This window comes from Canis lupus, chromosome 22 (genome assembly GCF_011100685.1).
Source record: "Canis lupus familiaris isolate Mischka breed German Shepherd chromosome 22, alternate assembly UU_Cfam_GSD_1.0, whole genome shotgun sequence".
Classification (NCBI taxonomy): domain Eukaryota; kingdom Metazoa; phylum Chordata; class Mammalia; order Carnivora; family Canidae; genus Canis; species Canis lupus.
This window is the reverse complement of record NC_049243.1, coordinates 33,784,600-33,811,876: the sequence shown is the minus strand read 5'-3', so window position 1 is coordinate 33,811,876 and position 27,277 is coordinate 33,784,600. Positions and strand designations below refer to the sequence as shown.

The window sequence follows — 27,277 nt, the reverse complement described above, 5'->3', positions numbered from 1 at the left end:
CTTTAAAACATAGACAGCATATTTTTTTAATTTTTTTTTTTAATTTATGATAGTCACACACAGAGAGAGAGAGAGAGAGAGGCAGAGACATAGGCAGAGGGAGAAGCAGGCTCCATGCACTGGGAGCCCGACGTGGGATTCCATCCCGGGTCTCCAGGATCACGCCCTGGGCCAAAGGCAGGCGCTAAACCACTGCGCCACCCAGGGATCCCCCATATTGACATTTATTGAAGGAACTGAATCCTAAGATGTCATGAAACATTAAAACATTAATACACTTTTTAAAAAGATAAAACCCATGAAAATATAGGATAATATTAGATATAGAGTAGGAGAGATACAAGAGTTAGTTTTAGTAAGAAGAGTCACAGTATAGTGTTGACTCTGTTTAAAAGAACTTGGTACATTAGTTTCCATGAATCTTTTTAATTCTTCCTTAATTTCCTGGTTGACCCTTTTATCTTTTAGCAGGATGGTCCTTAACCTCCACGTGTTTGAGGTCCTTCCAAACTTCTTGTTGTGATTTAGTTCTAACTTCAAGTACAATCCTGGTTAAACAAATAAAAATAAAAAATAAAAAATAAAAATAAAAACTTTAGCTGAGTGATATGAACCAGTTATTCAATTTTTCTGTACCTCAGTTCCCTCACATGCAAAATGAAAGTAATAATAAATTATAGTTTTTATGTGAAGGGCTAATGAGAAAAAAAAATCTTAGAACTCTGACAACCACATAGTAAAGGTTTGATGCAATAGGCTATATTTTCACTTTCCTTGTAGCATGACCCCATAGGAATTGATGGGAATAGGTACAAATAACTTATAAGTGGAAGAAAGGTGAGGGAGATATTAAATGATAACTTCTGAAGTCTTTATGACCTCAGCAAGGGTTGTGTTACCTGTGAAGAAAAGGGAGGGATGTAGGTTGTAGAGCAGAAGTTTAAGAATACAGAAGATATGAAATATTACTCTGGAGAATGGAGAGGAAGCTGATGACAGAAAAGCATTTTTTTTTAATGGAGAGAACCATAAACTGTTGAGTTACGAATATATGTGTATGTGATCAGTATTCCTACCAGCAGTCAATCACCATTGTGTAGATTCAGAGAAGGAAAGCAGAGAGATTTTGCAGATCCATGTCTTGTTGTTGTTGTAAGCTGGGTGCAATAGAAGACAAAAACAGTACAACCTGAAAGCAGTTGCCATGGCCATGTAAAGTGAGAGAAAGAAATGAAAGGATATTTGAGACATAGCTGGATTAAACACGTTTAAATGAGAATGGGTTTTGACTGGAGGGAAGGAGAGTAATGGACTGGAAGAGGTTTGGAGGTCATGAGGGACTTTGAATACAGTTATGAACTCTGGTTATTGAAATATGATACAGCAAACAGTCTCCACTGTAGAAAAAAAATGATATGAATTATCCAGTTTCACTTAAGGCAAATAGGTGAAATATTCAGAGAAGATTATAATAATAATATTTCAGTTTGCTCTGATGTCTTAATTGGTATAGGGCAGAAGAGACTTGATACAATGAAGGAGTTGTCAAATTCACATCAATTATAAATTATTGATAGAATAATTTTTAAAAACTGGCTTCTGATTATTTTTAATTGGAATAGAATAGGAAGTTATTATAGTATCGTGCCTTTAGATAATAGCAAAAAAAAAAAAAAAAGAAAGAAAGAAAAAAGACCCTTCAGATCTCCATGCTTCTTTTTCTATATTCTAGAATTTGGATAAACTTACAAACAGATGTTTATCTGATAAAGTTGAAAATTATGAATTCTATTCAAGATTCCAAGCTTAGAAATATAAAAAAGTTGAGTCACAAGAAACTGATGGAAGTGGGATATAATTCCTGAATTACATATTTATGAGTAGATAATTCCAAAATGTTAAAAAAAAAATGTCAGGAATAAAATTATTATTCACAATATCCTTAAATTGTTAAAATTTTTAAAATTTGTAATAAATCTTGCCCTAATATGGCAATTGCTTTTTAGATCAACAATACTGAAAAAATAGTTACAATTTACAAAAAAGCACATTATACAATTTTTGAAATTTGTAATATTTGAAAATATAAATGTTTGTTTTAGTTGTGCTTTATTGGAAAGCAATAGCTCCCAATCTGTTGATGTAACATGAATTAGGTGTGTTCATTATAGCTGGACTCATCCTAGTGTCCAAGTCTATATGGGTTGTTTACCACATGACTTTGGCAACAATGAGAAGACGCTAATTAGGTTGATCATTTTCATAATATGTCTATGTTAACATTGACAAAGAAGAGGTATAGAGGCTTGATGAACTTTGCCTATAGTGCTGTTGTTTTTCCTGCAAAATGATAGTTCTTCTTAATCAAAAGGTAGAATTAGGAATCAGATGACTTGTTGAAATTCTCTTCTTTTGTGATGAGCATTAGTCAGCTATAAAGTGCCCTGTTAGGAGGCAGCTTAATAACTGACTATTGTGAAAAGCACATTACCTGTGTTATCAAAATCCAGATTTCATCCACTTCTGCCATTTATTATATATCTGACCTTGAACAAATTATTAGAATTACTAGATTTCAGCTTCCTTATGTATAAAATGAAGACTATTAGTATAAAAATTGAGATCAATTTTAGAATTTATCCAGTTATATTATACTATTTTTTCTATCATAAATATAAGAAAAAGTAAAAACAAACACTTATAATTCTCATATTTACAGAGAGAAGACAAATAAAATATATTTATCTTCACTGACACTGCAGTTTGGCAGTACTCAAGAATACTAATTCCAGAAATTCTAAGAGCAAAATGCAAAGCAGTAGATGGTATATACTATCCAAACAGCACTCCTCATACTGGACTTTCTGAAACATTACACAACACTTCAGGACTGTCTCCAAGTAGCTCAAAAGCTCGATATGGTGAAATGAACAGATCTGCTACCTTGGATAGCTAGCCTTCCACTTACTGCATTTAGCTTTGTGCTTAGGCAATACCACACACTAGTTCTCCTTTTCTTCCCAATAAGAGGATTAATGGAGTCAAGTTAACTATTTGCTGCACTAGTTCTATGTTGTTTTTTGCAAATATACTCCCAAAACACAAAAAAGTGGTCACATGGTAACTTTTGTAAGGGTAAATGAGTTACACCGATTGGAAGTTATATGGAGTCATTTGATTCATGTAAACATCCAATTTAAAAAAATATTTATTTCATACCTAAGGAAATACAAACTAAATTACAAAAGCCTAAAAATTACTATACCAAGCAAGGATTTTAATTCTGAATTCCTGGACTAGTAAAATGCTCTTAAGTCCAATTTTGGCAATGCCTGAAATGGCATCTTATTTATTAATAAAAAACACTTATCTAGGATATGCCCTGTGAATTATTCAAACCAGTTTATATACATCAACTTATTAAATCTTCATTAAAACCCAATGATGACATCCCCTGCTGTGATCAACAAAATCTCAACTCCATCTCTGCCACTGTGAATAAATTCTAAATCCCTCTCTCTTTGGAGCACTCTCAAATTTCAAAGTCCCTCTGGGAATATATGATTGACTTAGCCTAAATTATGTGTCTAAAAGTTTAGCTGCAGGGAGTGAGAGATTATCTGCTCCCCATTCACCAAAAGTCACATAATAAAGTTTTTCCTAAATAAGAGGGTAGTTCAGAACTAGCTGGCCACAATACGACAGATATCCTGAATAGATCCCATCTTTTGATAACTCAATAGTTACATGCCTCTAGTTTTCATAATCATTTTACTGTAAAGACCTTCATATAACATAGTACTTTCAAGTTTCAGCTAAAACTATCTTCTCACACCGTCAAAAGGGAAGCAACAGGGCAGCCCGGGTGGCTCAGCGGTTTAGCGCCGCCTTCAGCCCAGGGCCTGATCCTGGAGACCTGCAATCGAGTCCCATGTCAGGCTCCCTGCATGGAGCCTGCTTCTCCCTCTGCCTGTGCCTCTGCCTCTCTCTCCCCCCCCCTCTCCCTCTGTCTCTCATGAATAAATAAATAAAATCTTAAAAAAAAAAAAAAAAGGGAGCAACACAGAGTCCAAATACATATTATCTGTAGCTCAGAATACAGGATCTGTAGGTGATAATCCATCCTCTATTTTTGTCATGATCCTACATCATACAGTATATGTACTAAATTAGGAATATAAATATTATAAATAAGCCCTACTTATACATGAAGAAATAGGTGAAGCAAACTAGCTGTTGGGGAAAACATTGCATATTCTTGGGCACCAACCATCTTCATATAACTTGCTTGTGTTTTAAAAAATCAGCATACCATAAGTCATGTTCTACGCAGGAAAACTGAAATTTTTAATCCAGACTTGAGGAATGGTAGTAGTAGCAACATTATATTTCTCATGCAAAAGTGGCATCAGTATGGGGAATAATGAGAGACAACAGCATCATAGTAAAGTTGATTTTTTTTCTTTACCATTTCATTTTGAGAGGAAGCCCAGAATAGATATTTCTATGAGATGAATTTTGCAGTATATTTTTATATATTCATCTACAAGTTTAACCTCAAATTTTGTTTCCTCCAATGATCCTGTTTATCATGTCAAATTCTAATATTCTTTAATGAATTCTATTTGTTTCTTAAACTAATCAGCACATTTCCATTTTTTTTAAACTATAAAAATGACTGAAAGAATATTGGCCCTGGAAATGATTGAAGGTAGTAGACATTCCATGGTAAGAATCCAAGATGGGTTATTTGAAATGCATGGATCTGAACACAGTGAGTAAACAACCACAATCAGAGAATAGTTCTCTAATAGTCCCTGACACGTGGTGGCAAAACAGTGCCTTGTTATGTGTTCTCTTGTGCACAGTTTAGGTCTTGATTAAATAGCTGCTACAATTAAATAAAATGTTGATTATGAAATTCTAGAACTGTCGTGTCAGCCTTCCTTTTTGTAACTGACTTGCAGGGCCTAAAGAATGAGAACAAAAAGATCAAAACCCTAATTCTTCAAGCCCCTATTGAATAAGTCTTTATCACTTGTAGCAAAAGCTTGAGGAAGCAAAATGAGTTAGCGAAATAATATATTAATAATACTTGCGAACATATTCATTGATCTTAGGAAGCAGATTGGGGAGTCAGTAAACTGAGAATTAGAATAAATTTATAAGATTAGGTTACATAAAATAGTTCACTCTGAACCACTAAATTCTATGGAGATTCTCTTGTCTGAGGAAGCAACTAGTTTCTTCTTGCCTTGTTTGAGGTCTTTGTAGTGAATGCCTAAAGCATTTACCTTACAAGGACAGGGCAATTCTGCTAGTGTCCCATTTTTACCGCTGCTCATTACTTCCAGACATATAACTAGAATCCAACTCCAACCTTCTCCTGGAGGAGAAAGTACAATCAAACCTAGAGGGCATGGTTTATATACCGAAAGTCTCATTTTTTTAGTTTGTTAATGTATTCAATGGTATTATTTGATTATTGAATGGTAAATTATTTATGCATTCCTAGGAATAAGCTGCACTTCATATATTTATGGATTTATTCTCTAAAATTTTGTGATTAATTTTGTATCATGTTTATAAGGGATATTTCTTGCCATCTTTTGATAGCAGTGTAATGCTAGCCTCATAGAATGAGTTGGAAAGTATTCTTTTCTTTACAACTTTCTGGAAAATTGTGTGTAGAATTAGAATTAGATCTTCCAGGCAGCCAAGGTGGCTCAGCGGCTTAGCGCCACCTTCAGCCCAGGGCCTGATCCTGGAGACCCAGGTCCACGTCGGGCTCCCTGCGTGGGAGCCTGCTTCTCCCTCTGCCTGTGTCTCTGCCTGTGTGTGTGTGTGTGTGTCTCATAAATAAATAAATAAAATCTTAAAAAAAAGTAATTATATCTTCCTTTTGTTGTTGTTGTTTTAACTCACCAGTAAACGCATTCAGTTCAGGAGTTTTCTTCCTGTTTCCAAGACTTTATTCACTTCATTGTTTTTGTCAAATTTCTTTTCATAAAGTTGTTTCTACTATCCCTGATTATGCTTTGGATATTCATGGAAACTCTAGTAATGTTATTTATCTCATTTCTTGTTTGAGTACTTTGTTTTTTCTACCTTTTCTTTTTTTTACTACTCTGGCTAGACATTTTTTTTTTAATTTTACAAAGAACTATCTTTCAGCATCATATTTTCTCTGTTTTAAAATTATTTCTTATTCTATTGTATTTTCCTCTGGTGTTTATCATTTCCTTTCTTCTGCTTACAGTAGGCATCATTTGTACTTTGTTTTCTATACTTTTTAAAAAAATTTATTTATTTATTCATGAGAGATACAGAGAGAGAGGAAGAAAGGCAGAGAGGCAGAGACACAGGCAGAGGGAGAAGCAGGCTCCATGCAGGGAGACTGATGTGGGACTCCATCCTGGGTCTCCAGGATCAGGCCCTGGGCTGAAGGCAGCGCTAAACCACTGAGCCACCCAGGCTGCCCTGTTTTCTACACTCTTAAGGTAGAAGCTGTAACCATCAATTTGAGACAATTTTTTTTTTCACATAATACATGCATTTAGTGCCACAAATTTTCCTTTAAGTGCTAAATATGCAATATCCCATATATTTTGATACCTTTAAAAAACTATTTTTTAAAGATTTTATTTATTTATTCATGAGAGACACAGAAAGAGGGTAGAGACATAGACAGAGGGAGAAGCAGGCTCCTCACAGGGAGCCCAATGTGGGACTCCATTCCTGGATCCAGGATCATGCCCTGAGCTGAAGACAGACGCTCAAACGCTAGCCACCCAGGCACCCCAAAAGAACTATTTAGTTTAAAATAGATTTGAGATATGAATTATTTACAAGTATGTTATATAGTTTCCAAATATCTGAAATTTTCCAGAAATTTTTGTTAATAATGTCTGATTTCATTTTGTTCAGAGAATATCTAACTTGAATCTCTAAATCTATTGAGAGTTGTTTTATAGCCTAGGATATAGGTTATTTTGTAAATTTTCTATGAAAATAAAAATACAGTATATGTTTTTCTGGTTTTGGATAGAATATTCTATTGTATCAATTAAGTTAATAGGTTTAATACTGTTGTTCAAGTCCTACATAGGATTATTTATTTCCATCTACTTTTCTATTATTGAGATGAGAATATTAAAATCTCTGACTATTGTTGTAGTTTGTAGTTACGGATTTTTCCATTTCTCCTGGATATTCTTCAATTTTAGTATCATATATTTTGAAGATCTATAACTAGTTACATAAACATTTAGGTTTGTTAGGTCATCCCATTAACACTCTGAAATGAACTTCTTTAATCCCTGGTAATATTCTTCAGCCTGCAATATCAATATAACCACTCCAACTTTCCTTTGATTAATGGCTCAACTGCTGAGCCATCCAGGGATCCCAACAAAGATTTAAACATCTTTTTGCTTCTGTTGTCTTTGTTTTGGCTTTATTATTAAAGATATTTTGCTAGATATATAGTTTCTAGGCTGAGAAGCTTTCTGTTTTTTATTTTTTTAATTTCTTTAAAGGTGTTCTTTAACTATTTTATTGCTTTGTGGTTACCATTAGGTTTGTATGTAACATCTGCACAAAGTATGTCTATATTAAGTTGATGGTCATTTAAGTTTGTGCCCATTCTTTGCTCCTCTCTTCACCTCACTTTATGTATATGGTGTCATATTTTATATCTTTTTATTTTTTGAATTCCTTGATGGATTTTTTACAGAAATATTCATCTTTTTGCTTTTGTGTTTCCTAGCTTCATACTGTCATTTTTGGTCTTTCCTTTCTATCCCTTCAATATTTCTTGCAAGGCTGGTTTAGTGTTCATGAACTCCTTTAGTTTTTGTTTGGGAAACTTTATCTCTCTTTCTGTTCTGAATGATAGCCTTGCTGGATAGAGTATTTGTGCCTGCAGGTTTTTCCCATTCAACATTTTGAATATATCATGCCACTCCTTTCTGGCTAGAAAGTTTCTGCCAAAATCTGCTAATAGCTTTAGTAGGGGAGGGGGGAGGATTTCTTCGTATGTAACTCGCTTCTTTCATCTTGCTGCTTTTAATATTTCTTATCACTATATTTCACCATTTTAATTACAATATGTCTTGGTATGCATGGGCTTTTCTTGATTTTTGTTGGGGGTTCTCTGTGCTTCCTGGATCTGCATATCTGTTTCCTCCTACAGATGAGGAAAACTTTCAGAAATTGTCTCTTCAAATGAATTCTCTACCTCCTTTTCTCCTATAATATGAATGTTATTATACTTGATGGAGTCACTGAGTTCCCTAAGTCTATTTGTGTTTTGCATAATTCTTTTTTCTCTCTTTTGTTCAGTTTGATTACTTTGGAGAAAGTATGCTTCTTTTTTTGTATATTAAGCTCTCTGCCATGTTACTATCCCTTATCTCTGTGTTAATGGTCTCACTAATGTCCTCCACTCTCTTCTCAAATCTAGTGAATTTCCTTATTATCATTCCTTTAAATTTTCCATCAGTCATGTCAGTTACATCTGTTTTGCTTATATCTCTGGTTGCATCCTTGTCTTTTTCTTTCATTCAGAATAAATTCCTCTGTCTTTTCATTTTATCTAAGCCTCTTTGCCTGTTTCTCTGTTTTAGGAAAGACATCTACATCTCCTGTTCTTGAGGGTAATGGCTTTATGATGAAGTCTTGCAGTGCCCTGCTGTGTAGTGTCTCCTGTTCCCTGAGGCTGGGTGCTTCTAGGGGTATCTCCAATGTGTGTTGCATGTGCTCTGTTGTTTTCTCCTGGCCCCTTTATCCTTTAGGGCAGTCATTTGCAGATGACTTTACCTATTATGGGGAGTATTTGGTCCCTGGCCTGAATATGGCAAGTTTTAACTAGGTATACTCTGATTTGCTTGTGAAATGAGACCTGTCACTGCAGCCACTGGAACTGAGGCTTCACAAAACTCCCAAGTGGGGAGACACAGTGTTGGCAGGGGTTTGGGTCAGTCTCCCAGGGAGGAGGCCCACTGTACTGGGGCTGAAGCAACTATGAGTAGGAAGGGCAGTTCTTCTGGAACACAGGATGTGGGGGGGGGGGGTGACTTGGTATAGGCAAGTTAGGTAGCCAGTATCTGTGCTGCACTGGTCCCTGCAAGTGTCTTTGTGCTTATGCTGAGGGGCAAGGGAGGGAAATGGCACTGGTGTCATTTCATTTGTTCCCAGTGGGGTCTGTCTGTGAACTCTGCCTTTCTGGGACATGCTCCACAATGATCAACTAATATGTGTGCTCCAATGATCTTCAGCTCACTGTTTCCACACTGTATGTCTCACACTGTTTGCCCTGTCTTTTCTCCAAGAGCAGCTGCAATGTCCTCTGAGTTCTCCCAGAGCCAGGCATGCTGACCTTTAAAACTCCAAGCTTTAAGCTATGCTGGTTGCAAGAACTCACAAAATTTGGACCCTCTCTCACTTTCCAAGCCAATTGTATTCATGAAACAAGGTGAGCCTAGGGTCCTACTCCACTGTCACCTTCCCTTCCCAGCTGCTTTGTTGTTTGCTTTGTTTCTGGCAAACTATCTTTGTTCTCCTGAACATAATGTGTTTTTCTGTCTACTTTTAAGGTTTTCTCTTTATCACTGTTTTGGTCCAATTTAATTGTGATTTACTTTTTTCAAAAAATTATATAATCAATACTTATTCTGAAATATCCTAAATCAAATATTCTACTTTTAATAAAGACCGGTAACATTTTTACAGATATACTTATGTGTCCAAAATGTTAATTATAATCTTAACATTACTATCTACTTATTATAAAGCTTTTAACTGCTCCTTAGAAACTATCAGGATAAAGTTTATTATCTGAAGCACTCAGCACTCAGTGTTCAAATCATTAACTAATGGTGCTAAGATGATTTAGTAACTGATGCTTCAATGTTTCACTTAGCTGGACTATATTTCTGCAATGTGCATGAAGTTAGTAGAAATTTTTGGAACTATAAAAATTTTTGGATAATCAATCTGGAAATTTTTATGTCATTATTTTTCAGATATTCTTTTCCGCCACTTCCTTTTTCCCATCGCAGACAAATTCAAGCTTCCAATTGCAATCATAATTAAGTTTTTTTTAATTTGTCCAAAAGCTCACTAATGTTCTGTTAATTTTTTAATTATATATTTTTCCCTGTGTGTTTCATTTTGTATAATTTCTTTTGCTGTGTTTTCGAATTCACTAATCATTTCTTCTGCAATATATACTTTGATGTTAATAACATTCAATGCATTTTTCATCTCAGACACTGTAGTTTTCACCTCTAGAAGCTTGGCTATATTTTTATGTCTTTTCTGTCACGACTTAAATATTCATTTTTTCCTCTAGCTTTTTGAACATATGGAATACAGTTGTAATAACTGTTTTAATGTTCTTGTCTGCCAATTCTAACATCTGGGTCAGTTTCAATTGATCTCATATTCTCCTCATTATGAATTGCATTTTCCTGCCTGTTTGAATGCCTGATAATGTTTTATTGGATATCAGACATTGTTAATTTTACCTTGTTGGGTGCTGGATATTTTTGTAATCCTATATTCTCAATCTTTGTTCTTAGACACGTTTATGATTCTAAGAACTAATTTGAGACTTTAGAAACTTATATTTGAGATTTGGTAAGGTCTGGAACAGTGCTCAGTCTATAGCTAATTATTCCCCAGCATTAAGGCAAGATTCTTCTGAATACACTACCAAATGTTCAATGAATTATGAGGGTTTCCAATCTGGCTGATGGAAATAGAATTTATTCTCAGGCCTGGGTGAGCTCAAGTTACTGTATTCTAATCCTTTTAGGTGGTTCATTTCCAAGCCTCAGGTAGTTTTTACATGCTTGCATTGATCAGCACTCTGATGAACCTTGAGGGATCCCTCTACAGATCTATAGTATTCTCTCTGTGTGAAGCTTTGTTATACCAATACTTCAACTTGTGAAATCTAGCTACCTTGTTTTCCCTGGACTATTTGATCTGTCACCTTAACTCAGGAAGTCTGCCTAGTTCTACCTGGGTTTTTTCTCTTCACTCTGTAACCTGGAAGTTCCCTCAAATAAGTAAACGTAGGCAATTTTAGGGTTCACCCCATTTGTTTTCTCTATCTCAAAAGTCTCTATTTCCTGTTGCCTCATGGCCAATATTTTGAAAAGCACTGCTTTGTTCTGTTCAGTTATTTGTTTCTCTTAGGATGATAAATCCAGTCATATTAGTTGCATGTTAGCCACACATATTGGACAGAAACAAAAACTCCTCTAAAATGGATATTTTAATAACTGGCATAATTCCCAAGTTGCCATTCCAATTCATGGAATGAGAGCAATTTTGACCACTGTAAGTTCCTGGTATTTATCCTACCTTTCAAAACTGTAAGCTAAAAGCAATATTATATTCATGGGGGAATCAATGATTAATGTCATCATTAAAACTTTAAAAGATGCAAGAGTTAGGATTCCTATTACACTCTCATTTAAATGGACTATTGGCAAGTGTAGGTGATGATTATTTCTAGTATATGCTAGACAGTTATTATAAGCTTAATCAGCTGTTTACTCCACTTGCGAATCAACACAGATCCCGTGACCTATTATTCATTTACGGATCTTTCAAACACGCCAACGGTAATATCATTTCAATAGGACTTGGCAACTCATAATGACCAGTTTTCATGGATGACTTTGTAAGTTATATTTGTGAATAAGGAGATAAATCCTGGAAACTGAAACCTTTGTAAAATTGCTAGTGTTCTAATAGTTCAAGCATATAGGTTAGGTACTGTAAGGTGAGAAACAGATACTACATTTGAATACTGCAGCTAAATATGTCTCTTTGGATTTGAGAAGTTACATATACCGCTTTGGATATACTGTCCAGAACAGACTCATTTATCAAGCTGACCCTAAAATCTTCCAACTTTGAGTAAAACCTGGAGCAAGATAAAGCTCTCCAGCTGGTCCAGGCTGCAGTGTTTTACCACTTGGACCTTTCATAGTTCATTAGCGCTTTTATATGTATAAATAGGAGGCACTTCAGTCTGTGCTTGTATTTTGACAAAGCAATCAAGATATGTAAAAGCATAATTGTTTTTAAAAATAGTTCAAAGGAAAGGTCAGGAGTGCAACACACACACAAAAAGCACACAAAAAACAAAGTTAGGGAATGAATCAAAAAATGAAAAAATAGAGGGACAGTGGATTTTTCTGGATGCACATTTCATTCTAAGTCATACTCCAAACTCAAATTACATCTGTGCATCTTAGTTTTCTGAAACAAAATCCCACTCATTCAGACCCACCCGTCCTTCACAAACAATTCCTTTTCCCCAGATATTCTTACCTCCCACACTTAGAGCAGCATCACATATCGCTTGGAATTTGTAATGATTTTTTATTTTGCACATCACTAAAACATTTGCCTCTTAAGCAACAGGATAATCACTTTGCTTTCTGCCAAATTATGTACTTCCAATTCTTATCCTGAAGGAAATAAAACCCAACTTAGGAAACTTGACAGCACTTGCATCATTTCCAGACAGGACATCCAAAATGTGTATCTGTGAATTCTAAGGGAAGGCCCATATAATTGGGAATTTTCTAAATAGAAGTCAAGAAATAAAAAAAGTTTGAACATAAAATCCATTTATTTTTTAATGATACCATATTAGACCTACTTGAAAGGGAGAAAAGCATTCTGTGTTAAAGAAGTTTTCTTTGGAAAAATATATTTCTTAAAAGCATCTGGGATCTCTCTTTTTTTTTTTAATATATGTTAAATGCACACCTAATAAGCATATCTAACTTTTCAGGTATAAACAAACATAAAACTTTATAATGACTTCTTCTATGGCATTTAAAAAATGTAAATACTAGTACTTTTTTTAAAAAAATTAAGATCATCACTCAGTAGGCTGTAATATTGACAATATTCACATTCTTAACTTTAAATTATAATACATTTTGATACAACTTAATAAGATCTAGGTCTCACAGTCTTGTTTTTAGTGTTAACACTTTTAACATTACATTATGAAAACACATAAAATAGAATATTTTTGTTCATAATATTATATGATGGAAAAACAAAATACAATGTCTTTTTATTAATGGAACAAGAATTTCAATAGACATGCACCTTCTCTTCTGAAAATTAAATAAGTATTTATCAAGTATTGCTATCAGTTTACTTTGTCATTAAATGTCATGGAAGAACATTTGTGCAGATATCTAGAATTCCATTGTACAGAGACCTGAGTTTATTGCTATATGATTTTTTTTAACTAGATTTTCTACTTCTGTTCATCAGTTTTTCCAAGAGCATGTAGTTCTCATAACTTATTCTAGAGAATTGGGCAGATCTGCGTTTGAAATCTAGCATTCTTTTTTGTTGTTGTTTATTATTAGAGCAAAATGTATAAATAATTCTGCATATGGCAGCAGGAATCTGTAGCACCTGCTTGATAGATTATATCAAATGCTTGGCTTTGAATCTATGTCATAATAACCAATCAGTAAGTACAAATTTTAAAGCTGTGATTTTCTTTTCTTCTCCCTCATCACCCTTTTCTTCTTTCTCCCTCCCTCCCTATCCTTTTGGCAATCATCATCATTGTTATTCTCAACATTGTCATCATCCTCTTTGCCATTCCTTATTTATTTGCAGTATTATGGAAATAATGACATAATGATAAATACATCTACCTGTACTTTCTAAACATGAGACATATGGGCTGTGGTTATAAGTAATCCTATCAGAACTACATAGGAGAGGAAACAAGAATCATTTCAAAATGCTTGACATTTCTGAGGGATGGAAGGGAATAGGTGGAAATCCAACTGCTCCTGGGGGAACACTAAGATATCTTTATTTATATAAAATGCAGCACACTGGATTGATAATGCACACTGTTCAGAAACAGTTTTATAAGAAACATGATTATCTGATTTCCTGTATCTGGTTATATAATTTAAATGTCAGAGAAGTTCTCTATAGTTAGATAACTCTTTTTTATAACGATCTGTTAGAGTTCTTGATAATTTATAAGGATGCTCAGCTAATCAAGCATGAGTAAACCATACTTAGAACTAATGTAAATATATAGGAATAAAAAAATACACAGAAACAATAAATGATGTATCAGAATCTTGCAGCAAAGTTCTATTATTAACCAACATCTCACTAATAAGCTTTAAAAAATGAAGTGTGCAACCAGGAATAACTAACATAATAGCTTTTATTTGGCCTAATCCAGATTCTCTTTTGCTGCTTTCTGGACCTCCTATGTGGCCAACTCTGACCTTTGATGTTCTTTGAGTTTATTATTGACAGAGAGTAAACATTTCATAAATTTTATTTATTTATGTATTTGATTATTTATTTATTTATTTAAGATTTTATTTATTTATTCATTAGAGACACAGGGAGAGAGAGAGAGGCAGAGACAGGCAGAGGGAGAAGCAGGCTCCATGCAGAAAGCCTGATGTGGGACTTGATCCCCGGTCTCCAGGATCACTCCCTGGGCTGAAGGCTGGGCTAAACCGCTGAGCCACCTGGACTGCCCCACATTTCATAAATTTCAGTGATTATTATTGTTATTTAAATTGCTATACTTGGGCAGCCTGGGTGGCTCAGTGGTTTAGCACTGCCTTCAGCCCAAGGCCTGATCCTGGAGACCCAGGATCGAGTCCCATGTCAGGCTTCCTGCCTGGAGCCTGCTTCTCCCTCTGCCTGTGTCTCTACCTCTCTCTCTCTCTCTCTGTCTCTCATGAATAAATAAATAAAAATTAAAAAATAAAAATAAATTGCTATACTTATTAACGATACATTCTAATTTTTCTGTGGTTGATAAAAATTCATGTTTTAAATATAAAATGCAATTATTCTCCTAATTATTCTATTTTAAGCCCTTGTACATACTAGAAACCCAGGAGGTACAACTTCTCTAGTATAAAATGTGTTTGGCACATGCATATCTGCAATTTTTTTAGCTAGAAATACTCTCCATGATTGTGATGAGACTTGTTTTTAACTCACCTAGTTTTGATGGAAATAAGATTATCTTCCACATTTGGTTTTGGTCATTGGGTCTCCAAATTTGGCTATACATAAAAATCACTGGAGTATTATTTTAAAACTCAGATATTTCTGATTTTGTAAGTCTGGGTTGGGGCCCATATTCGCTGAACCTTAATTTTTTTTTTCGTGTAATTTTACTACATAGTAGGAACCAAGTATCAAAAAACAACAACAACAACAACAACAACAAAAACTGGTCTAAAAGTCATTTACCTTTTACCAATAAGCCCTCTCAATATGATTGCTTGTCATGCCCATATTCAAATGGCTCATTATTCTAAATAGTGTCTATTTCCCCTTTGATAGTATTTGGTTATTTCACACAATTATAATCAGGTAATTATGGATTACACCTGAAATCTGATTTCTAAGAGGTATCCTATTTCTACCTGAATGACTACGGATTTAACTGGCAAGTGTTTCCTTAAGAAAGGCCATAGATCACATAGCTAATGTTTTCTCAGATGAATTGGGAAGAATTACTTATCACAGAAATAGACATGGAAATGGCTTAACTTCGTCCCAAGAATATTTTGTTCTAAGCTAGACAAAGTTACTCAAGTGATCTGTAACACTGATATGATTTGAAAAAAAAAAATTGAAGCAGCAAGAACAAAATGTTTTAAAGTTTGATTTACTCAGAGTGATGTTCTGGTAAACCTCAACACAGTACGTAAAGAAGCAATCCATGCCTGTAGTTAGCTTTCTGCTTAGAACTTCAACATTTTGGAAGGGCTGGGTTATCAGTCTGACATGGTCAGTGTTTTGGTCGCAGCATCAGGGATCAGATTCACAGTTTACCTAAAGGGCTCCAGTCCTTGCCAGACACATTGTCACAGTTTTAACTGGGTGGGCAGACAAGATAAAAGATGAGACTCACCTGTCGACTTTCACTTGTAACACAAACAGCAGTGTAGAGCTCCTTCTCACTAGTCAGTGTCATCCTGGTCCTGAGAGAAGCCTATTTCTTTGACAACAGCCCTGGACTGAAGCAAAGAAAAGCTGTTTCCAGTTATTTGAAAACAGTGTGGCCCTTTTACCACAATAGCTCTTTCCTTAAAACTGAGAGTTGCAGACACAGGTTCTATCTGGCTCCAGCAAGGACATATTGCATCAGGAGACAGTTATCTTGGTGTGTTGAAGACTCCCTGGAGTAATACTTATCCCATTGCTTGGAATCTGTGGAATGGCTTTCCTAGACTTCTCGATATTCCTTACTCCATGTTATATTACCTAGAATTACAGCAGAGGGTTTGTTCAGATATCAAAAAGACTTCTAGTCTATGCTTTGACACTAGGATAAGCCTAGAAAAGTGTAACACTGCCAGGTAAATCACTTTGAAATACAATGATTTATTTGAATGTGCATTGTTGAACACAATTACTGCTTCTACTCCAAGCACAGGACATTGTGTGTCCTCTGTGCATTAGCTGCCTTAAGGTGGATTTTTGATGCCTTAAGTGGATTTTTGATGCCACAAAGGCAATTAAACTTCCACATCGAGTTCTCCAAAAGTACAAACATGCTAGTAAAAAAGCCAAATGTATTACAAGGGGTACTTCCAATATAAGCCTAATCCCCATTATGGCATTTTAAGAACCATAGAATCCTTAGCACTCTAAAAAAGACATAACTCTAGGGAAAAGTAACAAGTAGAAAAAGTTTACCACCTACCTCTGGTTCTCTAACTACTTTATTTGGCTATTTTTCTCTCTCTCAGAATTGTCTGTCACAGGTGGGCAAATTACTACCTTCTTTTCAGAGTATGTACATATACCTATATGTGTGTATGGATATCATCCATATGTAACTATTTTTCATGTTATTTACAATTTAAAAGGAAAAATAAAATTATTTTCTATGTGGCACTGGCAAAAGCATCATTTGCCACTTCCAAGACTTTACAGTAGTAAATAATGTCCAAATTATGACCTCTCTCATGAGTGTTAACTTACTAGATATCACTTTCATTTGATGGGAAATTAATATTCCTATAAGGCCACAAGGTCTTGGTTGAAAAGGACCTAGGTGTAAAATATATTCTCTTTCATTTTCTCTCCCGTGGTACTGATTTTGATAGTGGAACAGAAGGTATGAATTTATAGCATGATATGTGATTGAATAACAGCTGTCAGTAATTAGATGCAGCAAAGTTTGTAATGAAATCTTGAGTCATGAAAAATTTACCTGAGTTTTGTTTCACTACAAAGACCCCAAATCAATCTAGGTTATTAAAACATCTGGCTCAAGTTTTCAGGTTTTGCCATCCTGAAAACCCTACCCCAAATAGCTCTTTCTAGGAAACCACTTGATTTTTTGTTGTTGCTGTTGTTTATGATATTTGTGGATTAGAGTCGTTTTTCTCCACAGTGACAGAATGTTATGTTAAGAGATTTTGTATTGAGATATTGGCACTTCCCTGAAACATAGACCCAGAAGATTGAAATTATTTTTTCTGGGAATGAGTCTTTGTGGATGAAACAGTATATCAGCTTTCAAGGGTCCATATATATATATGGATTATTCTACTACTAGACCTGTTGCCATTAAATTCCAAAATCTTCTTCCCTCCAGTGGAGAGGGGAATCTTGCCTAATTTTAAAACTTGTTAAAATTTGCCCAAATAAGAGACCAGTTTTAGGGTTACTATGTACTATGTAACTATTAACTGAAAAGTCAAGAGACCTGAATTCTTCAATAAATGCCTAATTAATACTTTCACATTTCTGCTTTATATCTCCTTTTAAAAAGGAAGACTGTTGGGATCCCTGGGTGGCGCAGCGGTTTTGGCGCTTGCCTTTGGCCCAGGGCGCGATCCTGGAGACCCGGGATCGAATCCCACGTCGGGCTCCTGGCATGGAGCCTGCTACTCCCTCTGCCTCTCTCTCTCTCTCTCTCTGTGACTATCATAAATAAATAAAAAAAAAATTAAAAAAAAATAATAAAATAAAAAGGAAGACTGTTACCTGAGAGTCAGAATCAGAGATATTAGGATACTATAAAGCTTTCTGAAATCAGGTAAGTATTACTGCCTCCAGCTTAGAGAAGAGAAGTCCAGAGTAAGGAAATACACATAATAGTAAAACTCAGGTTTCTAGACTTTTAAAGAATATAACAGGATCACTGGATGTGACAAACAAAATAAGTATAGCAATCTCACATGGTGTTAAAAAAATCAATATTACATTCCTCAACGGATTCACCTTAATAAGCCAATGCCAAGCAAATAAACATACATATTCCATATGGACTCATTATTTTTTGGCTTATGGAACAAGAACTTTCCAAGAGTTATTTTTATGGTGAGGGTAGCATTTAGGTGAAAGTGCTCTCACAATATAACAGGGTGCTTTCATCTCAGAACTCGAGTTGTTAAGTTGATGGAAGTTGGTTCAGACAAAGACATATGAACATCCACAGAGAATCATTAAAAAAGGTATTAAAATAATTGTCAGTAAGTCATCTGCATGTAAACAGTGTCCCTTGTCTCATGTGGCAGGAAAAACAAGTTTATGCGCTAAAGATAGATTTAGAACTGCTAACTGAAGAGGATGGGCCACTGGCAAAAGGTTATGCACACAAAGTGTGATTTAAATGTAATAGAAACAGGTTTAGTTCTTTGTCCTCAAGGGCTGTAATTTTACAGTTAGATAACCACAGTGGGATCCATTTTATATAACAGTAAGATAATAGATTGAATAAGATAGGTTTAACTGCCAGTTTTCAGCTGTAAACTGTTATTAGTAAAATAAAGTTTAAAAAATCTGCCAGTAGGCAGTTGATAAAGACTAGTGGTTTCTCTTTAATATGGTCTATTTTATCATGAAACAGTTCAAACACATTAAAAAGTGTAAAGAGATATGTTATAAACTTTATTTTGCAAACTCTCTCAGGTTCAGGGTACGTTAATGGATTGTACTATTTGGTTTGGATCTTTTATAATCTTTCAGTTGTTGATACCTCTCTGATTTTTCTGCCCCTCTTCTCTCCTCTGAGGTTTTCGGTAACCTGTACTGATGACTTTAACTTTCTCTCTTTTTTTTTTTTTTTAAGATTTTTATTATTTATTTATGAGAGAGAGAGAGAGAGAGGCAGAGATACAGGCAGAGGGAGAAGCAGGCTCCATGCAGGGAGCACCCATATGGGACTCGATCCCAGGACTCCAGGATCACGCCCTGGGCTGAAGGCAGGTGCTAAACCACTGAGCCACCCAGGGATACCCTGTCTTTAACTTTCTAGTCAAAATTCAAGTGCTTTAATTTAACCCACAAGGCCACTAGTGATGAGAACCCTAACACCCTAATTTAATTTCCTGTTACTCTCCTACCTAAATTCTTATTCAGATTACACTTTCTTTACCCGTCTGTATGATTCAACAGCCTCTCTTCTGTGTTCACCCAGCATCCTGCAAATGCTTTTATCATAGCTATTGTCCCACTAGATTGCAAAGATGTATTCACTTAACTGTGTTGTCTAGTTTAATAAGTTTCCTTAAGATAAAGATTACATAATTATTGGGCCAAACAGACTCATATAAACGACAGTACTTGCTTCACAGATATGTTTGTTAAATGGACATTTCTGTATGAAAAAAAAAAAAAAAAAAGTCTGGAATCCCTGGGTGGCGCAGCGGTTTAGCGCGCCTGCCTTTGGCCCAGGGCGCGATCCTGGAGACCCGGGATCGAATCCCAGTCGGGCTCCCGGTGCATGGAACCTGCTTCTCCCTCTGCCTATGTCTGCGCCTCTCTCTCTCTCTCTCTCTGTGACTATCATAAAATAAAAATAAAAAAAATGTTTTATTAAAAAAAAGAAAAAAGAAAAAAATCTGTTTTAAAGCCATAGTTCTCAAAAGTGCATAGATGCTCGCTAAATGAAGAAGGTTCTGGTGTAATTAGGAACTAAACAAACACTGAATAAACATAAGATTTGGAGAAAATAAGAGTAGACATTCAATATTATTCTAAAAGATACCAATTCTATGTTTAGTTACTTTTTGTATCCCTGACTTTAGAGATTATTAATAATTGCTTATATAAAATTGATGTGCATAGAATTCATATAATCTTACATAAAACAAATGTAAGCTATAATCATGTATTTGATTTATACATTCCTAATAATATATTTTCCCTCCAAAATGGACTGGCCAATTAGATGTCTTTGAGAACTGTAAAGCACTTTTTTTTTCTTTTCCTTTTTGTTGTTCTCCGCTCATTTCTCCTTTTCCTACTAATGTCATAGACGCTTAGACAAGAGTGTTATAGTAAGTACTGAAGTTTCAAATATAAGGCATTCAACCCAAATCTAATAAATAATTTGAGAATTCAATGACTTGAACAAGGTTATCTTTATTATTCAAAAATAGTTTCTTTTATGGATGCTTTATTGCCTCATATGAAAAAACAAAACTGGTGGGAAAAAAACCCAGATACATACTAGAAACTAATTTTTTTCTACGTTGTGTTTTAGTGCTTTAAAAGAAAGAAATATATATGGGAACAGCTGTTACTGCTATATCAAGATACTAAATAGCTGGCCTAGGAGGTCCTAATTATTGATAGTTTACCACAGCACTAGCCTTAGCTTCTGCAAAAGCGTTAGCAGAATTGACAGCAGGAACACAGATGATTTATTCATTAAGAATGATCTATAGCTTCCTGCATTTTAAGCTCCAGGCACAAACACTGTACAATGCCATGTCATTCAGCAAGAGCTAGCCTGAGACAGGAAGCACTTTAGCATGTTTACAGATATATCTTTTAAAACAGACTTAACTATCAGACAACCCCCTTGTAAAGCCCTCGCCCTAAGAAACTTGGGTAAAAGATTATCACTCCACACTCACAAAAATCAATTTCAGAGACTGACAGTTGTTCCAGGCTGATGTTGGATTTCCTTTTTTCATTGAATTGAATTTCCTGTAGACTGTGAATATGCTAACATTCACCAGGTGCTTTTTCCTGACTCTAGTCATTTTTTTAAAAAAGCAATTATAAATCTCCCTTATGTTTTTATCAAGTATCCTATGTATACAATGGAGAAAACTATGATTTATAGTTGTTTGAGAAACCAACAATTGGTGAAAGACAAGCCTGCCAATTTTTATATATACAGTAATAATGATAACATTAATAATAATATAAAGGAACAGTTGAGGGCATAGTGAAAGCCAGGCATCTGCTCAGCACTTTACATGCATTATCCCATTTAATCCTCAACTGAAACTCTCTAAAATGAGTGTTATCTCCAACTAGTTATCAGAGCTCTGACAGAGGCTAAGACATGTTTGCCCAAAGTGACAGAAATCGATAGGAGTGATCAACAGCAAACTCTCAGAGACCAAGACCTGAGTTTTCAATCGCTGTGTTAAATTACAGCGGTTAGTATTAGTATTCCTCTCATTCCATGCAGAAATAACGCTGAATACGTCACCCAAACGAGGTTATTTCGATGTGAATGCTTTCCAGATTTGTCTCCAAATTTTAGCACTTTTCCTAAGCTGCTGATGTGTTTTCCAGCATCTACAACTGCTCTGACCTTATTGATACGCTTCTATACCAATACTGCCCCCATCTTGTCTACTCCCACATGCTTCACCTTTTCTTCAAACAAATTCAGACTTCAGACAAAACTTATAATTGATCTTCCTCAACCCTCAGATCGAATTCTTTCCTTTATCCGAGCAGCCAGCAACTGGAGAATGGAGCAGATGTAGTAGAAGTGGCAGAGGTTGGCTTTGGCAATACCGAGAGGCCTCTGTTGCCTTTCTCTGTTCTCATCCATGTCTGTGCTCATCTTCCAATTCCCAGTGTCTCCCAACACATAGTTGCTGTACTCTGGGATGTTATCCTTTTTTCCTTGTAAAATACGCCCTTGGAGAAAGATCTGAAAACAAGCAAATGGATGAGCCCACAACAGTATAGACACCTGCTCACATTTACTTTTAGTCCTTTCCTTCTCTATTTGAATTATAAAAAAGGATGAAAAATACCCATCAAATGATAAATTTTATTTATCACAATGCCAACAGGTAGAGGTTTCACTGAGCAAAGGGCCCTTTGCTTATCTTATTTTACACTTGCAAAACATTGACAGATGTTCTCTCTTTAGCACATTCTCAGTAGAAGACTGAGGCAAGGATAGAAGAAGAGAGGCGGAGATATGAGAGATCTCCAAGAGTTCTCTTTGTCTTGCGTCCCGTACACAGTGATGATGGATGCCATCTGAACAACACTGAAAGAGACACTACTGTGTTTAAAATGACGCTTCTTGAGAATCACCAAGTGGATGGATGGATTTTAAGTGGTTGGAGAAGAGGCAAATCAGAAAACAAATTGGATTTTAAAATCATTGAGCACCCGGAATGTTAAAGAGGCTGGGGATATAAATGTACATCTATGAGTTACTGAACTTAGAATTTTAATATTATCATACCACAGCTCCTGAATTTCTCAAGAAATTCTCCCAAATGTACAGATTTGCCTGAACATAGGTGTGTGATTGTCAACTCACCTGGGGATTTAGTGCTTCTTAAAAATCTCTGATTTTCCTTAAGGAGTTTTTTTTTCCTTCTTCCTCAAAAATTATTTCAAACTTTAAAATTTTCCTACAAGCTTTTCCTTCTCCTGTTCCCTCTTAAAGCTCTTTGTAAATGTATTGGGAAAAGGTTTTGGCTCTAAGTAATGTTAAGATAATGTTTGGGAAAGAAATCTCTATGAAGTCACCCAGAAACACTTCACATGATGCTTATGACCCTTTATATTTATATTCTTTAAAAAATTGGGTATAGCAGCAGGACTGAAAATAAAGGGACTTGATAAAATTTGACTCCAAGTCTCATATTCGGTTACTGAGGAATTTTAGAAACTGTTCAGATTTCCTCAGTATCAGTTTTTAACCTCTTCTTTCAGCTCAATTCTTTTAGAAATGATAAATCATTACACAAAAATTAGTACCTGATGATACATTATCAGATAGTATTCTCCGCTTATTTTTCTGTATGTAAACTTCACATTATGAAAATGCAACTCTGTGTTTCTCAGCGTACTGGCATAGTGTTAAGCAGGTGGCTGTCAGTGCTCTCTTAAGAAATCTGTCTTGAGGGGTGCCTGGGTGGCACAGTTGGTTGAGTTGTCGACTCTTAGTTTTGGCTCAGGTTGTGATCTCAGGGTTGTGAGATGGAGCCCCAATAGCTCAGCTCAGAATCTGCTTGAGATTTTCTCTCACTTTCCCTCTGCCCCTCCCGCTTGTGCTCCCTCTCTCTCTAGTAAATAAATAAATCTTAAAAAGGAAAGAAATCTGCCTTTATCTTAGCTTTATTTCTATCATAATTTAGTTGATAAACCAAAATGTAGTAATAACTCATTTGGCTAGATTTATGAGGGTAGAATTTCTGAAACAAAGTCAAACTTTTTGCATAGGTTGAAGGATTCACCCTCAGAATTCTCTGTGACTTAAACACTGTATATTAACTACTCTTTTTAAAATATAATATTATCTATTTGGATTGCTAACTGCATTATAAATACATAAATATGTTATTACAAAATATAAAAAGAAGTTTCTTGTGTTTAATTTCTACGATTCCAAGGAAAATTTCCTTTGAAAAATTCTACTTTTCTACTTTAAATATCAATTTAATCTCAAAACCTAGAAAAATAGTTTAATGAAAACATGTTCATGATCAATGCATGAGGAATATAAAAAGTCTGAAGCATGATAGAAAGTGCACAGTGGATTCATATATTCATTTTTGTGGTTTATGGGTAGTTTATTATCTACTTTTTACTAACCTCAAAAGAAAACAGTGTCTTTAAGAAACATCAACTTTTTATATTAAATCAGAACAATAAACAACTCATGGAGATAAAGATAACTTCATTAATGCTGATAGGAAGCTGGCTCGGATAGAAGTAATTTCCGACTCTTATCTTTTGTTTTTAGTCTCAACTTCAAAAGAGTAATGAGAATCAGCGTTTCCTTTGCCTGTTCCATCTCAAGGCTTTTTGTAAATGTATTGGGGAAGTTTTAGATGCTATGTAATGCTAATTTGATGTCGGGAAAGAAATATATTATTACATTCTTAAACAGTATGTATTTCCATTATTTCTATTGACAGTACTAAATAATTCCCAGAAGAAGAAAACCGTGACCTGAATCACTGTCCAGCAATTAAAAATATGAATATGGGTTTGTGATTTTCTGTTACTATGAGACATGTTTTAATCATAAGAATTAAGGGTATAAATACCCAGAATTTTATTTATTAACTGTCAAGGATTAAGCGTGAAATATTTGTTTTACAACACTGAGTGTGAACCGATTTGCATGCCTTTGAGGATATAACCTAGAAACCAAAAGTGTAATGAAGTCAGGTGGATGTAATATTAACAGAAGAATATTTTTGCTAAAATATAGTTAATATAGAATGAAATTGTAAAGATAAGTTCTATTAGAAGGTTAAGCTTACTTTTTTCTCCTTCTCCTTTTTATTCTTCCTTCATCTCTTGTCTTCAATTTCTGAGACTCCTTCTCACTCTAAAGATGTAGAATGATCTGTTTGTTAGGAAACAGCAGAACCTCGCCTTCCTCCAGATTCTAGTTCTTAGTTCCACTTACTTTCATAGTAAATCTCCTTTTTTTTCTGCAACCCATACTTCCCCCTCTGCTCATGCCATCCTAATACCTCATCCCCAGCACACTTCCACCCCCCTCTTCTGCTACTTGCCCATGCATAGCTCTTCCTCTTCATTAAGTATCTCTAGATCTTCCCCAAAACATGAATTCAGGAAGCAGGAAGATGTTTGTCTTGATATTGAGGGTATAAAATGATATTGATGCTAAAGATGTAGGCAGGAACTATCTGGATTGCTAACACAATCTATTTGAACTTTATTATGAAAGTCATGGAGTGTGTAAATGACTTTGAGTAAGAACATATTATATTGTTACCTGAATCTTAGAAAAATCACTCTAACAAAAAATAAAGGATACACTGGAAGCAAGAAAGAAAGACTGGAGCCAGGGGAAATATTTTATTTCTTTGAATAATTATACATATATACAAAAAAAAAACACAACTGCAGGTGTTTTAATGGAATAGATTACATCTTATATGTAAGGATTTTATTGCCAAGTGACTTGTAAGTATACTTGTAAAGATACTAAACTGTGATGATCTACATAAATTTTATTTATTACATTTTAAAGTGGAGAGGAACTATAATATTGTGGGTCTTTCGACAATTCAATAACTTTCCTTCTTAAACACCCACAATACACACATATCGTGTTACATTGAATTTGACAAAAGTACATTTTTGTTAAACTTTAAAAGGACAAATATAAAAAATTTAAAAAGGACAATTAAATGTATTAAGCATCCATGTAACCATAATTATAATTGTTTAATAACTGGGAGGCACCACATGCCACATTGACTTTCAGTAGAGAAAATTTTGTAAGATTTTTTTGGTCCAACAGCCATAGTTGGCATAGTCTCTAACCTACTTTGCCCCAGTACTTCTTAGGATTACATTGAGGTTCTCAAAGATCTTAGTATTATTTGTCTACAAGAAACGTAGTTCAGTGCTTTAACTACCAAAATTAGCATGAAGAATTCAGTGAATTAGAGAAACTGTGACAGGTATTAAAAGAATAAATTGTCTTTTGCCTGCAAATCAGTGGATGATTATACCACACACCTATATATGCACACATAAACCTCATCTGCCTGGGTATTTTGTGTGTATACATTGGAATTGTTGTTTAATATATAGCACTTATGGAATCTGAGACAAATATCTAAATAAAACTAATGGTAGTTTTATAATCCATTTTTCAATAAATTTTACACATTTGATTTAGTCCAGTAAAACTGATTGCAACATCGGTACAGAACTAGATGGAGTCTAAAAAGATTAAGACCAGGCCTCCCAGTTGGTGCATGTCCATAAAAACACCCACAGAACTAGGGCAGAGATGAAGAAAATTTGACTTTGAAATCAGGCATATTCAGGTTCAAATTCCAGTTTCACCACTTAATATTGAGTAACCTCAAGTAAGCTTCCTAGCCTTTATTGAACTCTGTTTTCTAATTTGAAAATTGTTATAATAATATTAACCTTAAAAAATTGTTGTACAGATAGAATGAGGCAATACATGCATTACATCTAGCACAGAGTCTAAAAGTAGTTATAATAAAAAGTAGCTTTCGCATTGTTGCAAACTGAACTGTCAAAAAAAAAAGAGAGAGAGAAATACACAAACACAACTGCCATTCACAGCACAAAAACAATTAAACTGTGATTACTTCTGGAGGAGAAGGTTGAAAAAACTTGATGAAAGAATGAAGACTTAGATATATTAACTAATAGAAGTATACTCAGTAGGTGATTAGAATTTTAATATGTAAAATTGATGGAAAAGATAATTTCAGAGAGAACAGTGGAAAAAAATGCTAGAATATTTGGAAGTTTTAATATGGGTAAATGGTACTGTTTGACCAAAGTGGATTTAAATCTGCTCATAAAATCTTGGCAACCACACCAGGAAAAATAACATGATTCTTGATGCACTGAAAAGCAACTGGCCTGTTTTGAACAAGTAAACATTATTAAATAACATTTCTTCTTTTCCCAAGGTTTATGCCTTCCTTATTTTGTTTTTTAAATCTAATGTTCCTTTTAATCTTAGAGTTAATGGTCCTCATTTTTCTCCCCAAATGTGTAAATTAAGAAATCATATATTTAACAATTATCACAAATCCTTTATAGCATTCCAAAATGTTTGTAAAAAGTATATTTGTACCCTTAACAATGCTATTTTCAGAATCCTGCCACAAACATTCTGATATTGAGAACTAGTGGTCATGACATATTTTAGGTGCTTAATAAAGAAAAAAATCTTCCCATATTTAAGGATGTGATATTATCAGAGCCCCCAAAATTTCTCTGAACTCATGATGAACCATTCTTCTTCTCTCCTTCCTGGAGAGGCCTGGTAGGTTCTTTCAGAACAGACAAAACTTTCTTGCTACTGCATAATAAACAGGCTGATCCCCCATCCAGTAAACATTCTTTGGAAAGAAAACAGCTGGTGTATGAAAGAGAAGCTTGCTCACACATTTCAAGATAACTTCCGATTAGATTTATCCTTAGATTATTCCAACCCACAATGTTTCTGGCTTGC

General features: G+C 34.8%; 1 long non-coding RNA gene across 1 annotated transcript; it reads right to left on the bottom strand.

Moving 5' to 3' along the window:
• Positions 1-24,667, bottom strand: LOC111091667. Its single transcript, XR_005376052.1, has 5 exons — positions 24,558-24,667; positions 21,686-21,973; positions 15,968-16,073; positions 12,352-12,491; positions 1-548 (listed from the first exon to the last, which is right to left on the bottom strand). It is a non-coding gene; the product is annotated as an uncharacterized LOC111091667 (long non-coding RNA).
• Positions 24,668-27,277: the final 2,610 nt, after the last annotated feature.